We start from the raw sequence: 16,188 nt of genomic DNA, 5'->3' as shown, positions 1-16,188 counted from the left end.
GAAGACTACTTGAGATTGATTGCACCTTTGGTGTTTCATCGAAACCTAAACAGCCCATGGGGGTATTTTTTTCAGAACAGAGTTTCCACAATGGGGGTCCATAATGGCAAGGACTTTGGATATAGTTTTTTCATGCAATTTAGCCTTTTATTTAACATTTACTCACTATTACTGCACACCTCCTATATGGCTGGCACTGTTGTAGGCTCTTGAGTTAAAAATTGAGTGAAGCAGAAAATAATTATTTCTGTCTTGGAACTTAGATTCTAGTGGAGGAATGGACATTAAACATGATAAATGTAATATATTTTACATTAGATGTGATAAATACCACAGCAGAAAAGTAAAGTATAGAGAATAAGAGCCAGGGCATGTGCGTAAAGCTTTATAGTGTAGCCATGAAAAGACTTTCGGAATGAATTTATGTAGCTCTGTAGGGAAAGAGCATTCCAGATATACGGAATTGTAAGTGCAAAGTTTCTGAGGTAGGTAGGTGCCAGTCACATGTGAGAAATAGCCGGGAGGTCAGTGTGCATCTCTGATGATCAGTGTGTGTCGTCAGCTGAATAATGGTCCCGAGAGATCTCCTTATCCTAATCCCTGGAACCTGTGAATATGTTGCCTTACATGGTTAAAGAGATCTCGCAGATGTGGTTAGGTTGGGGATCTTGAGGAGGGGAGGTTATCCTTCAGTATCCTTTTTGAGTCTGTTGTATTCAGGAGGGTTTTTATAAGGGAACGCAGGATGACTCAGGAAAGAAGATGATGTGATAATGGAAGCGGATGTTGTAGTGGGGCACTTTGAAGATGAAAGAAGAAATAAGAAAAAAGGCATACATATGGCCATAAAAAAACTCAAAAGGCAAGGAAACTGCTTCTCCCTGTAAGGTTTTCAGAAAGAGCTATTTATGCTGACACCTTGGCTTTAGCCAAGTGAAACTGATTTCAGACTTTGATCTCCAGACCTGTAGGAAAATATTTTTTAAGCCACTGAGTTTGTGGTGATTTGTTACAGTGTCAAGAAGAAATTGATACATTGCCTAAAATGAAAAATGAGGACCCAGGTATGACAAGTAGTTTGAGGGACATGTCACAAGATTATGGACGGTTTTATAAGACATTGTGAGGATTAAGAAATTTTGCTTTTTCTCTAAAGGAGATGGAAAGTTCTGGCAATATTTGAGAAGAGGTACAATGTGATCTGTCTTGTGCTTTGAAATAAAACACTGCTTGTTTTTATGGAAATAGCCTGAACAGAGTAGTCTAAATAGTAGATTGACTGGTGAGGAGTACATATATAGTCCAACTGGAAAACCGATGTCTTGGACTGCAGTGGTAATATGTAATAGCAGAAGTGGTAAGAGGTGGCCAAATTCTGAATATATCTTGGAGGTTGGTCTTACAGGATTTGCTGACAGATTGCCTGTGAGGCATGAGAAAAAGATAAAGTCAAATATAACCTATGTTCTTGGTCTGAGCAATTAGAAAAACGAAATTGCCATTCAGGTGGGGGAAATAAAGTCCTTAAATTTGAGCAATGTGTGTTTGAGATGTCTATTAGAAATCCAAAGGGAGATATTAAGAACTTTATTGGATATATAAGCCTAGAAATCAGGAGATATAATAGAGCTGGAGATAAATATTTGTGAGTCCATCACATATAATACTTAGGAAAGGCATGAGGCATTGTTAAGTCACCAAGAGAGTTAGAGTTGATAAAAATGAGATCTAAGAACAGAATCCTGGAGTGATTCAGATATAAAAGTCAAGGAAATGAGATACCATCAAAGGGTGGTCACAGTCAACAGAAGAGACTGTGGAGACGGAGGTATTCTGGAAGCTAAGTGAAGAACATATTTCAAAGAGGAGAGGCACTTTAATTAAATCACCTGCAGTTGAGGGTAACCGAAGATAAGGATTGATAATTGATCATTGGATTTAGAAATGTGGGGGTCATAGGAGACTTTGGTGGAGACATTTAATTGATCAGTGGAAAAGAGAACTTATTGGAATGGGTTTAAAAGATATTGGGGGAAAAAGACATTAGAAAAAAAATAGTTCTTTCAAAATGTTTTATAGACAATGTAAAAAATTAATGCAAAAGAGAATGAGGGTTCCTGAAGCAAAGGTTTTGAGTAGATAAGTGTGGATGGAAACTAAATTCAATCCTGCTAGGATTGGGCATGGAGTCCTATCACAGGAGTTCAAGTGGGATCTTAGGTCACAATGATTTCTAAATCTGTAGTGCTTTACACAGTGCCTTCTGTATGGTAGATCTTTAATAATTTCGTTTGAATAGAATGATTTAATAAATCTAGAGCCACTCAATACTTAAATCATTGTATTTACTGTTCAATTTTATCATGACTTTATAAATATCATGGTTTTTAAAGATTGTTATTTTGATCTTGGATTTGCTCCTACTGCATCCTTTGGTCAGTGAAGGGAGTGTATGTTACCTAGTCACTGTTCTGGTTATCAGTGCATTGCTACTCAACTCAAAATCTACCCTTCTTTATCTTACTCTGTGGTAGTAGACCCAGACCCTATAAACATTTTTTCTTTTCTGACTGGTACAATGAAAAGCATTGTCAGTATAGGACAGTAGAAGACACTGCCAGAGGAAGGAGTTTAAGGAGCTTCTATTCTCTGTTGCACTGTGCTTTTTCTCTCTTGTTCCTGTAGCATGCTGCTGCTGGTGACATGTGAGACATCCAGGGGTGACCTTCAACAACTTTCCCTGCACCCCAGTGAGTGACTTCCTAGTGAGCTTCAGCAGCCCCTGAGGGTGGCTTCCCAGCAGGTCTTACCCATATCCCAGTGTTCAGGTATTTCACTGGTATCTTAGTCAGCTTCCCAGGAATTTCACTGGTGCCTCAGTAGGTGGATTTCTGCTTGCCACCCTTGCCTGTGGCACCATGCTGACTCCATCATGAAGTGGGCCAGAGATACACCCTCTCCAACAAGGCCTGAGCCTTACCTAGGTGTATCCTCTCACACCTTTGTTTCTCTTGTGCTTTCTCTGGGTCAGCCCTGACCTGGTGTAGTGGCTGCTCCCTGTATGTATGGTTTGCCTGCTCTTTAGCATTGCCTGTACCCTGTATTAGTTAATCCCCTATTATGAGCTAATAGTTCTTTATATTACATTTTTCTGTATTTGTTATAGGTGTGTTTTTTCCCTTCTAACTTAATTTTACCTCGTACCGTCATTTAATAATAATAAGGTATGAATTCCAGTAGAGCTTTTTAAGAACCTGCTAGACACTTTTATTAAACAACATGATAAGAACTGAATAGCTTGATGCTGGATGGAGAAGTAGGGAAAAACTCACAGTGTTTTATAAAGTTCAGTCTCTTTTTATGCTTTTTAAATTTTCAAGCAGGATGCATCAGAAAAATAACTAATTTGGGAATCATATCTGCAAGTAGGTGCCATTTTTATATGAATACAGTTGATAATCCCAGGCACCTCTAATTTTTGAGACTTCACTTCTGCAGCTATAAGTGAGGGGGAGTTGGATTAGGTAATTTTTAATTTCCTTAAATATTTTTATGAAAGAGCATCCATTGGAGTTAAAGATGGCTTTGCCCATGTGTTGAGGTAAATTGCTAGATCTCTCTAATCCTCCACTTCCCATTTGAAGTGGAGAAGAAAAATACATAGAAATACATACTAAAAAGCATTGCTGAGAGAAAGTTTTAAAATATGTAAATAGGTGGAGACATATGCCATATTTCTGGATTAGAAGACACAATATGGTTAAGCTTCCAGTTCTCCCCACAATGATTTATATGTTAATGTAATCCCGAATGAAAATTCCAGCAGGCCTTTTCTTTCTTTCTTTTTTTTTTTTTTTTTTTTGGTAAAATATCTGTATTTTTTTTTCTGGAAATTAGAAGACTCTTGAAGATCCAAAACAATCATGAAAAGCATAATAAAATGGGAGAATTTACACTACCTAATTTTAAGAGGTTGTACAAAGGTACAGTGGTCAAGACAATGTGACATAGACAGTTGTTGCAAGACAGATATTCGCATAAAATAGATGAATAGCTTAGTAGAGGAGACAGAGCCCAAATATAGACCCACATATAGTCAGTTGATATGTAACAAACTGACCATGGTAATTCCATGCAGAAAGAAAATCATATCAACAATTAAGACTGAAATAACTAATAATTTCTATGGAAAAACAAAGGAAAATTGATACCTTACTCAATGGAGAAACAAAACTTAATCTTAATCTTAAACAAAACAAAACTTAACAAATATTAGTTAACCACTGACCTAAAAGTAAGAGTTAATAAATGAAAGCTGAAAAAATATCTTCATGATCTTGAGGTAGGGAAAGATTTCTTAGATACCATTCAAAAATAAGTCAACATAGAAAATGAAAAAAAAATTATTTGGGCTTCATAAAAATTAAAAATTTTTACTTCTAAAGAGACACAAGAAAGTGAAAAGTCAAGCCAAAGAATAAGAGAAAATATTTGACATAAATGTCTGAAAAATAACATTCAGAGTATGTGAAGAACATCTACAAGTCAAAACTAAAAAGACAACCCAATTAGTAAATGGACAAAACATTTGAACGAGTAACAAAAGAAGACACAGGAATGGTCGTGAACATATGAAGAATTGATCATCCTTATTAGCCACCACAATGGACTCCATAAATCCACTGAGGATGATGGAGCCTTAAAACTGAAGCATGTAATTTTCAGAGACAAGGAATCTGTGGTTACTCTAATAACTAGATGTCACCCAGAGAGATCCTTGGTACTATTTCATTCATGCTGCCTCTTCTGAGATTCTCCAAGATTCTCCAGAATTACTTAAATTTAATTCTATACTGACTCTAGTGTCTGAAAAGTCTATTGTCCAGCCAGCCAGTTGGGTTAGGGGTATATGAAGGCCAGGTAACAAATGGACTTTGGTCTGAGATTCACTTTACATCGGAATCATTTGGTCCTCAAACACATCCAATGGTTATTTTCTCAGTTTCTGAAACCATAGTATACAATAAACACATTCAGCAAGGAGCAGTATTTTCCATATTGATTATCTGACTAGTGAGATAAGATCCATTACAGTAGAACCAGCTAAATTGAAAGCACTAGATCTACCTACACCTACAAAACTAGATAACCCAAAGCAGTATGTATTCCTCAATGGTCCAGAGAAATCAGTGCTACCTTCAAGGAATTGAAGAATGCAGGAGTAGTGATTTCTACCATATCCTATTCTAATCACCCCCCTCATCTATGCAAAAAGGAGATAGACTATGGAGATTGACAATGGATTATCACCTGTATCATGTAGCAACTCCAATTGCTAATGTAGCATTCATTGGGTTTTCTTGACTAGAGCAAGTCAACATAGTATTTGCTACCTAGTATGCAATTATTGATCTGGAGAACTGTTTTTTCCCCTGTGTACCCTTTAGTAAATACCACGACCAACAGCAGGCTTCCAATTTCCATAGCCATTTACTGACCTATCTCATAGCTATTCCAACTCTGTGACCTTCTGTCACTATCTGGCCTGAAAGGGCCTTGGTTGCATTCCCATTCTCTAAATTATTCTAGTTCATTATATTAGTATGTGATTGGACCTATTGATCAGGAAGTAGGTCTGCCTCATGATATAGTTATTTGTGTGTACACATTTTAATACTTTTCTGTGACACATATGGACCGGGGGAAGAATGTAAATCCTTTTACCTTATCCATCTTTACACAGAAAGTAGACACCTGTCTAGCAAGAATCCACCATTTTCCTCCTGCCCCTAGCACCAAACTTGGATATGTAGCATCCTTGTAAGCCAGCGTTTAGGAAAGTTGTTTTTTGATGTTTCCACACTACAGGATCTATGTATCACTATTCAAGTACTGAATTCATTATAAACTGAAAGATAAGAAGCATATGTACTTATTTGTTAAGAATTATGCATATATTATTCAAACAAAAATATTTGATAGTGTCAGGTTGAGACTTTTTAGCTGTTACCTCAATGTTTGTTGCACAGAAAACAATGTTATCCTATTTGAGACCCTCACATATGTATACAGAAAATACGTGAGTACCTTAAAAATGGTTCTTTCCAAAATCTATTCCACTATCTTCATCTAGAAGTAAATTCTCTTTATAATATTTTGGGTATCTTTTCAAATATTTTAGTAAATTTTTATTTAAATAATAATTCATATTTATATTATCTATGTTATTCAATGCAGGGAAAAGTATATGCTATGATTTTATTTACTTGTTCAACTTTTTCTTTTTTTTTTTTTTTTTTTTTTTTTTGAGACGGAGTCTCGCTCTGTCGCCCAGGCTGGAGTGCAGTGGCGCGATCTCGGCTCACTGCAAGCTCCGCCTCCCGGGTTCACGCCATTCTCCTGCCTCAGCCTCCCGAGTAGCTGGGACTACAGGCGCCCACCACCACGCCCGGCTAATTTTTTGTATTTTTAGTAGAGACGGGGTTTCACCGTGTTAGCCAGGATGGTCTCGATCTCCTGACCTCGTGATCCGCCCGCCTCGGCCTCCCAAAGTGCTGGGATTACAGGCGTGAGCCACCGCGCCCGGCCCAACTTTTTCTTTTGACAGTAAAATTTATTTTTTGAACTTACATAATTTTCTATGTACCTAGCTTTAATGTAGAATTTAATGTAGAATCTGTCATGTACCTTTGGATGGTTAATTTTAGATTTCAACTTGACTGAATTAAGATATCCAGATGGCTGGTAAGGCACTATGTATGGGTGTGTCTGTGAGGGCGTTTCTGCAAGACTGCTGCGTGACTTGGTGGAATGTGTAAGGGAGATCTGCCCTCACCAAATCTGGATGGGCACTGTTTAGTGGGCTGAGGTCAAGACAGAACTAAAAGATAAAGACAATCCTCTCTTTCTATCTGTCTTGCGTGCCTTCGTGCATGCTTCTGGACTCAGCCACTCTTTTCCTGCTCTTGAACGTCGGAACTCCAGGTTTTTCAGTTTTGGACTCCAAGTTTGCAACAGCAGTACCCCAGGTTCTTGGGCCCTCTGCCTCGGACTGGGCTGAGAAGGGCTGTGAGTTATACCATTAGCTTCCCTGATTGTGAGACATTTGAATGTAGACCAAGTCACACTACAAGCTTTCCTGTTTCTCCAACTTGCGGAAGTCCTCTCATGAGATTTCTGTCCCTCCATAACTGTGTTAGCCAGTTCTATTAATCTCTATGTGTCCTGTTGGTTGTGTTGCTCTGGAGAACCCTAATACATGCCTACTTATGCTTTCCCCAGGCCATACACTCAAACATAGCAGATAAGCTAGCAAAGCCATTTTTTCCCCTTGGTGATCTTCTCCTTGGAACAATCTACTTTCCTAGTCACATGCAGACTGATTTCACCTTTGGAATGCTCTAAGGTTGTTTTTCTGGATCTCTTCTTTGTCACTTTTCTTTGCTAAATCCCTTGTTTGCTTAGATTATCAATTTTCCATTTTTCTTGGTTTGCCTCTATTCAATTGATTTGTAAAATGGCATGCATGGAAAATACATTTTCTTTGCATTCTTAAATGACCTAATCTCTATTATTTTTTTTCAAATTTGGAGCACAAATTTCTAGAAGGGACCCAAGGAGTCTAATATCTCTATATGAAAATTTTCTATCAATTTCCTTATTTTCAGTCTCCAAGGTCATTCATGCTTGCCTTGGATCTGAATATTTCCAAAAGCCTTATCAGCTTACATTTCATTAAGTGCTGGCCTCTGAAGGCATTTCAGGTTTTTGTCTCTGAAAAGTTTACTAATTTATCAGCTGCCATCTTCCAAATATTCGCTGAAGTCCTTTGTTCACTGATATTTTTGATACTACTTTTGTTTTTGACAATTCATGTTTTGTAATTTTTTTTTTTTTTGAGACAGGGTCTTGCTCTATCACCCAGGCTGGAGTGCAGTGGCATGATCACAGCTCACTGCAACCTCGACTTCTCAGCTCCAGTGATCCTCTTGCCTGAGCCACCTGAGTAGCTGGGACCACAGACATGCACCACAATGCCTGGCTGATTTTCGTGTTTTTTGTAGAGACAGGGTTTTGCAATATTGCCCAGGCAGATCTCAAACTCCTGAGCTCAAGCAATCCATCTGCCTCAGCCTCCCAAAGTGCTGGGATTACAGGCATGAGCCACGACACCTGGCCCTGTAATTTTTTACTATTATTCTAGAAGGGTTTTTAGAGTAAGATGGTATATATGTATAGCCAATTCGCTGTGTTGAAATAGAAATTTTTCTTTAATTTCTGTAGATTCTCAGCTAATCTCCATACAATTATTAGGGTATACATTTTTTCATGGCTGTACTTGTTCTTCCTATTCTTCATGCTTTCTCCTATGAGCAAACATTTTTGAGGACCAGGTATTGTGCTGTAGGCTGAAGGTACAACATTTGGATCTGCCTAAAGTGTTCAAAGTCTGTCGGACAGTCAGTGGTGAAGAGGAACATTTAAAATTTCTAAAAGCATATTACATAATTTTATATTTAGAACACTTAAAATATTATTTATAATACATACATATAATACATACAAAAAAGGAAGTAAAGCTTGACAGAATATTGTCTGATTTGGAGACAATGATTTGGAGACACAAATGAGAATTTCAGTTATAAGAATATCTAGACATTGTTACAGGAGGGCTAACATGTTCAATTTATCACACAGAAGGTAGATAAAATATTGAGGAACAATGCTATATATAATGTACAGGTTTTACAAATTCACTTTCCTGTTCCTCTCTCTAAATAGCTTGTAATGATGCTTAATCATCTTGGCTAGGCAGAATTCTTGGTCTGAACCTGTCTTATCTCAAGATTTCTATTTTGTGATGTCTGGTTCTTGCAACAAGACTCTTATTACTAATCACAGACTGTTTTCACTTCTCGTTAACTCCTGAACAACTATCTGACACAGTCACTTTTTGTTTTAGTAACATTGGTGAACTACATTTTTATTCTTTTTGGGAGCTGTGTCCCTCCACAGAATCAGTGTTCTTTGTGGATTTTGGCAATGGAAAATATATTTTTAAATGCCTTCACAAGTAAAGCCCCTGTTTTCTAGAGTACACACTTGATTGAGCCCTTCTAGCCAAGTGCTGTGCCCCTCTTTCCTCAATACAATGTAATATTCCATGGCGAGAAGTCTCTCAGGCTATCAGTATCTAGTTATTTTACATTCACTATCATGAGAAATGTATTGAGCAAGAGTTTTCTAATAAACATAGCTTACAGAATGTGTTCATTGTTAAAAAGTAAGCTAAGAAAGTAGTGCGACATAAAGGCAACTTTTATTATGACTGAGCAGAGATTAAGCATTTTCTGTCATTTATTATTTTTATTGCAATATAAGTAGAAAAATATATTCTAGTCTTTATTGGACTGATTTTTGCTTTTGCTTGTTACTTCTCTAGTTCAAAAATGTAGATAGTTTTGTTTTAATAAAGCAAATTATATATACATACATATTTATATATTTATATGCATATATATGCATATATATTGTATATACACAATTTGCTTTGCAAGCTTAAATATTGACTTTTTATATGCGGTAACTTTTCCTTGAAATTTCAATTCCATTATAGTTTTAATAAACAACTGGATTAAGGAAGATCCTGACATCTGTCTATTATATACTTTTATTAGGATATACTGCAGTCACCCGTTTTCTGAGGAAGTTTATTGGTAAGCTAAGCATATTTATAAATTGGGTAGAACTCTGCCATCTTAGAAAGAAAATAAGAAATTATTTAGCATTAACCACACGCTTCCATTTTAATGACTTCTGGAACATCCCGTGTGTTTTATAATTTCTGTTATATAGATTTTTTTTCCTATTTATGAAGTCATATGAGGTATGTTTAGAACTTGTCTAATCATTAAGATTTATGTTCATAATCTATTATGGTTTGAGGAGGTCAATTTAAAAATTAATGATACCTGAGAAATTAAAAATGGATGTCTTAGCAATAATATGTATTTTCAATTATAATGAAAAAAGTTCTAAAACATAATATACACGTGATTGAGAAATATACAATATATGTGAATTTTTATCTTTCAATGTGATGCTGTTTTATTCAATGAAAAGCCACTATTGAATAGTTTCAAAATCATCCTTTGATTAACTTGCTTTTTTTCAGAGTCTATGCTTTAAGCATTAGAAAATAGTGAAGTTAACTTTGAAATTTAAAATAATGATGCAATAACATCCTCCATGCTCTTCCAAAGTCAGAATGCCTGAATCTTGGGAGTCCTAGAGAGTAAAGTGATATTTATGCAAGCATTTTGTAATATCTCAGAGCCTGCCAGAATTACCACCGGTGGAATAGCTGCTGACAGCATCTTGGTGGGTCTGGTAGGTGGGGACTAGTTAAATAGACATGTCAGGGTGATTAATGTACTTCTCATTGCTTCAGTAGAGATCAGTTTTTTGGTCAATATAACTGTCAGATGATGAAAGTGGTGCTTTTAAGGATTTTTTATATGACTGAATAATGCCCATGAATCTTGAGTGATATTTGGCATGCTAACATTATCACAAACTTTTGAAAACAATATTATATTTTGAAAAATCGAAAGGATCAATGTAATCTTTATGAATTAAAAAATTCTTTAAAATTTATGAAAACAACGGATCATTACCTTTGTCCAATTCCCATCCTACTGATCTTACAGTTGATTTAAAAACAAAGTAAATATGAAGCGTTGAGAAAACGTATCAACTTAATTCAGAGAGAGTTTTCATTTGTCCATAAAAAAAGTGATATTTTGGCCTTGGAAACATTTAGTGTCTTTTGACTATCAGCAGGTTGCTTGTTACTCATTGACTTCTCTCAATTGTAGGGAAAAATATGAAAACTCCATGATCATGACGGCCTTGCCAGAAGTGTCTGCCAGTCTGCAGCAATAGCAGAAAAGGGCAGAGGGAGCAGGAGGACACTTAATCTGGCTTCAGGCTGTGCCACCTGCAGTTCCACCAGCACTGCCTTTAGTAGCAAAAGTAGCAAAAACATCTGCTGTAGCTTCTAGGCTGAAAGATACAGCCTGTTTTAAAAAGCATTGTGTTCAAATATTTTTAAAAGTGGCTGGATATATCACACTTGGTAGGAATTGAAGTTTGTCTCTGTCAGGGGGCATCTTTTCAAACAGAAGTTCTTAAAAATAATGAGCAAACGTCAAAACCCACAAGAAGACCTATTTCTTTTTAGTTCGTGTATTTCTTGTGAAGATGGGGAAAGTTGTTTAAAATAAAGTATGTGTTGTCAGTGGAATATATTCTGCAATATTAAACTATCTTTATTCCTTCTATGGAAATGTAGCCTAGCATTTCTCTATTTAGCCCTGTTTTTCTGCTTTGAATGGCAAAATTACAGGAAGTTTACACATATGCATAAGAAGGAATTCCCTGAGATTAGCAGAAATCCATTTTTTTCATACCATAACATATGTAGAATTTAGAACACCTTAGATCTGATGTTCCCCCAAAACATTACAAGTTGTCAACTGAGAATTGTTTTTTTATTTTTGTTTTTTTCTGAGACGGAGTCTTGCTCTGTCACCCAGGCTGGAGTGCAGTGGCGCGATCTCGGCTCACTGCGACCTCTGCCTCCCAGGTTCAAGCAATTCTCCTGCCTCAGCCTCCTGAGTAGCTGGGATTACAGGTGCCCACCACCACACCGGGCTAATTTTTGTATTTTTAGTAGAGATGGAGTTTCACTATGTTGGCCAGGCTGGTCTCCAACTCCTGAGCTTGTGATCTGCCCACCTTGGCCTCCCAAAGTGCTGAGATTACAGGTGTAAGCCACCACGCCCAGCCATTTTTTAAATTTTTAATTCGTAATTTTTGTGGGTATGTTGTACGTGTGTATATTTATGGAATACATAAGATACGTTGGTACAGGCATGCAATGCATAATAATCACATCATGAAAAATGAGGTATGCATTCTCTCAACCATTCACCTTTTGTGTTACAAACAATCCAATTATATTGTTTTAGTTATTTTAAAATGTACAAATAAATTATTGACTATAGTCACTCTGTTGTGCTATAAAGTACTAGGTCTTATTCATTTTTTCTAACTATTATTTTGTATACATAAACCAGCCCTGCTTGCCTCCAGCCACTCACTATTACTCTTCTCAGCTTCTGGTAACTAACCTTCTATTCTGTCTCTGTGAGTTTAATTATTTTGAATTTTAGTTCCCATAAATAAGTGAGAACATGTGATGTTTGTGTTTTTGTGCTTGACTTATTTCACTTAACATAATGACCTTCAGTTACATCTATGTAGTTGCAAATGATAGGATCTCATTTTTGTATGGCTCAATACTACTCCATTGTATATAAGTACCACATTTTCATTAACCATTCATCTATTGATGAACACTTAGGCTGCTTCCAAAACTTGGCTATTGGTAACAGTGCTGCAAAAAACATGGGAGTGCTGATAGCATTTTGATAAACTGATTTATTTTCTTTTGGGTACCCAGCAGTGTGATTGCTGGATTCTATGGTAGCTCTATTTATAGTTTTTTGAGGAACCTCCAAATATTCTACATAGTGGTTGTGTTAATTTCCATTCCCACCAACTGTACAAGGTCTCCCTTTTCTCCACATCCTCACCAACGTTTGTTATTGCTTGTCTTTTGCATAAAGCCATTTTAACAGGGGTGCATTCCTCTGATGATCAGTGGTGTTGAGCACATTTCAAATGCCTGTTTACCATTTGTATGTGTTCCTTTGAAAAATGTCTATTCAAATCTTTTGCCATTTTTAGTTGGATTAGATTAATCAGATTAGATTAGATTAAATTAATTAGATTTTTTTTCCTATAGAGTTCTTTGAACCTCATATATATTCTGGTTATTAATCCCTTGTCAGATGGGTAGTTTGCAAATATTTTCTCCCATTCTGTGGGTTGTCTCTTCACCTTTGTCATTGTATCCTTTGGTGTGCAGAAGCTTTTTAACTTGATGTGATCCCATCTGTGCATTTTTGCTTTGGTTGCCTGTGCTTGTGGGGTATTACTCAATAAATGTTTGCCCAGAAAAATGTGCTGGAGAGTTTACTCAATGTTTTCTTGTAGTAATTTCATAGTTTCAGGTCTTAAATTTAAGACTTTAATTCATTTTGATTTAATTTTTGTATATGACAAGATATGGTGATCTAGTTACCTTCTTCATATGGCTATTCAGTTTTCCCAGAAGCATTTATTGAAGAGATAGTCTTTTTCCCAGTGTATGTTCTTGAAAACTTTGTTGAAAATGAGTTCAATGTAGATGTGTGAATTTGTTTCTAGAATCTCTATTCTGTTCCATTGGTCTATATGTCTGTTTTTATACAAGTATCATGCTGTTTTGCTTACTATAGCTCTATAGTATAATTTGAAGTCAGATAATGTGATTCCTCTAGTGTTTATTTTGCTCAGGATAGCTTTGGCTATTCTGGGTCTTTTGTGTTTTCATATAAATTTTAGAATTGTTTTCTCTATTTCTGTGAAGCATGTCCTTGAAATTTTGATAGGGATTGCATTGAACCTGTAGTTTGCTTTTCGTAGTATGGACATTTTAACAATATTGATTCTCCCAATCCATGAACATGGGCTATTGTTGCATTTTTGGTGTACTCTTCAATTTCTTTCATCAATGTTTTTGTAGTCTTTATGTAGAGATCTTTCACTTCTTTGGTTAAGTTAATTCCTGTCTATTTAATTTTTATGTGAGGTTATTGTAAATGGGGTCAATTTTTTTTTCAGATTGTTCACTGTTGTCATATAGAAATGCTGTTGATTTTTGTATGTTGTTTTTGTATCCTGCAACTTTAGTGAATTTGTTTATCAGTTATAGTAGAATTTGATGGAGTCTTTAGGTTTTTCCAAATATGAGATCACATCATCTGCAAAACAAAATAATTTGACTTCTTTCTTTTCAACTTGGATGATCTTTATTTCTTTGTCTAGTTTCATGGGTGTAGCTAAGACTCCTAGTGTTACGTTGAATAACAGTGGTAAAGATGCCCATCCTTGTCATGTTCCAGATTTTAGAGGAAACGTTTTCAGTTTTTCCCCATTCAGTATGATGCTAGCCATGGGTCTGTCATATATGGCTTTTATTATGTTGAGCTATGTTCATTCTTTACCCAGTTGTTTGAGGATTTTTATCATGAAGCTATGTTGAATTCTATCAAATTCTTTTTCAGCATCAATTGAAATCAGCATATGATTTTTGTTCTTCATTCTGTTGATATTATATATCCCATTGATTGGTTTGTATATGTTGAAACATCCTTGCTTTTCTGGGATAAATCCCATTTGGTCATGATGAAAGACCTTTTTGGGGCTTTTTGCATCTATATTCATCAGAGATATTCCCTGTAGTGTTCTTTTCTTGAGTGTCTTTGTTTGGTTTTGGTATCAGGACAATACTGGCTTCACAGAATGAGTTTACAAGTATTCCCTCCTTCTCTATTTTTTAGAATAGTTTGAGTAGGATTGGTATTCATTCTTCTTTAAATGCTTAGTAGAATTCAGCAGTGAAGTTATTGGGTCCCTGGCTTTTCTTTACTGAAAGACTTTTCATTACAGCTTTAATATTTTACTTATTATTGGTCTGTTTAGGTTTTGGATTTCTTCAATGTTCAATCTTGGTTGGTTGTATATGTCTAAGAATTTATCTACTTTCTCTGTATTTTCCAGTGTATTGGCATATAGTTGTCCATAGTAGCCAGTAATGATCATTTGAATTTCTGTGGTATTAGTTCCAATGTCTGGTTTTATATCTCTGATTTTACTTATTTTATTTTTTTATTCATCTCTGATTTTATCTTCTCCTTTTATTTCTTCATTAGTCTAGCTAAAGATTTGTCAATTTTGTTTATCTTTTCAAAAAAACAATTTTTTGTTTTACTGATTTTTAATATTGGTTTCTTCACTTTAATTTCATTTATTTCTGCTTTGATGTTTATTATTTCTTCTAATTCTGGTTTCAATTGTCTCTTTTCTAGTTTTTTAAGATATATCATTAGATTATTTAAAGTTTTTCTAATTTGATGTAGGCACTTATAGCTGTAAATCTCCATTTTAGTGCTACTTTTGCTGTAACCTCTAGCTTTTGATATGTTGCGTTTCCATCATCATTTATTTGAATATTTATTTTTTTATTTTCTTAATTACTTCATTGACCAGCTGGTCATTTAAGAGCATATTGTTTAATTTCTCTGTGTTTGTATAGTTTTCAAAATTATTATTATTATTGATCTGTGATAATACTTCATTTTTTTAATGTTTTGAGAATTGTTTTGTGAACTGACATAAAATCTATCCTCAAGAATGATTCATGTCCTGAAAAGAAAAATGAGTATTCTGCAGCCATTGGATGAAGGGTTCTATAAATATCTATTAGATACATTTTGTCTGTAGTGCAGACCCTCTTCAATGCCTCTCTCAGTGGTATGAAGTTAAAACCAGGTACTGTGATTGTTCATCTGATTTTTGGTTCTTGTGAGGCTGCTTTTCTGTGTACCCATAGTTGTTAAAGTTCATGTTCTGTGGGAGGACGAACAGTATAGGCCTCTATTCTGTCAACTTTCCCCACCTTCTGATTGAGGAATTTTGAAATGAAAGTTCCTAAAACATTTTAATTACACAGAGCAAGTTGAAATACCAAATTACTGAAGACTGGCAATCTTTAGAACTTTTTAAAACTGAAAGCAACATGAGTAAAAAAAATTTTTTAAAAAGCTAAAATCTGTATTAGTTTTCTATTGTTGCTCTAACACATCTCCACAAACTTCAGAGATTAAAATAACACATGTTGTCTTACAATTCTAGAGGGCAGAAGTCCAAAATCAATTCCACTGGGCTAAAATGCAAGTGCAGACAGACCTGTGTTTCTTCTGTCTGCTCTAGGGCGGGAAGGGAGTTTCTGGCCTTTTCCAGCTTCTAGAGGCCTCCTTCATTACATGGCTTGTGGCCTCTTTCCTCCAACTTCAAAGCGAGCAGCATGGCATTTTCTCTCCTCTCTAACTGCTGCTTCCTCATTGCAGCATCCTTCATCACATCTGCAAAGTATTTTTTGCAGGTAAAGTAACATATTAATATTTACAGGTCCAGAGGTTAGGACATGAAAATATTTTCTTTTAGGTTTTCCCTAAA

Source organism: Pan paniscus, chromosome 4 (assembly GCF_029289425.2).
Source record: "Pan paniscus chromosome 4, NHGRI_mPanPan1-v2.0_pri, whole genome shotgun sequence".
Classification (NCBI taxonomy): domain Eukaryota; kingdom Metazoa; phylum Chordata; class Mammalia; order Primates; family Hominidae; genus Pan; species Pan paniscus.
The sequence above is the reverse complement of the archived record's forward strand: the minus strand, read 5'-3'. Positions refer to the sequence as shown.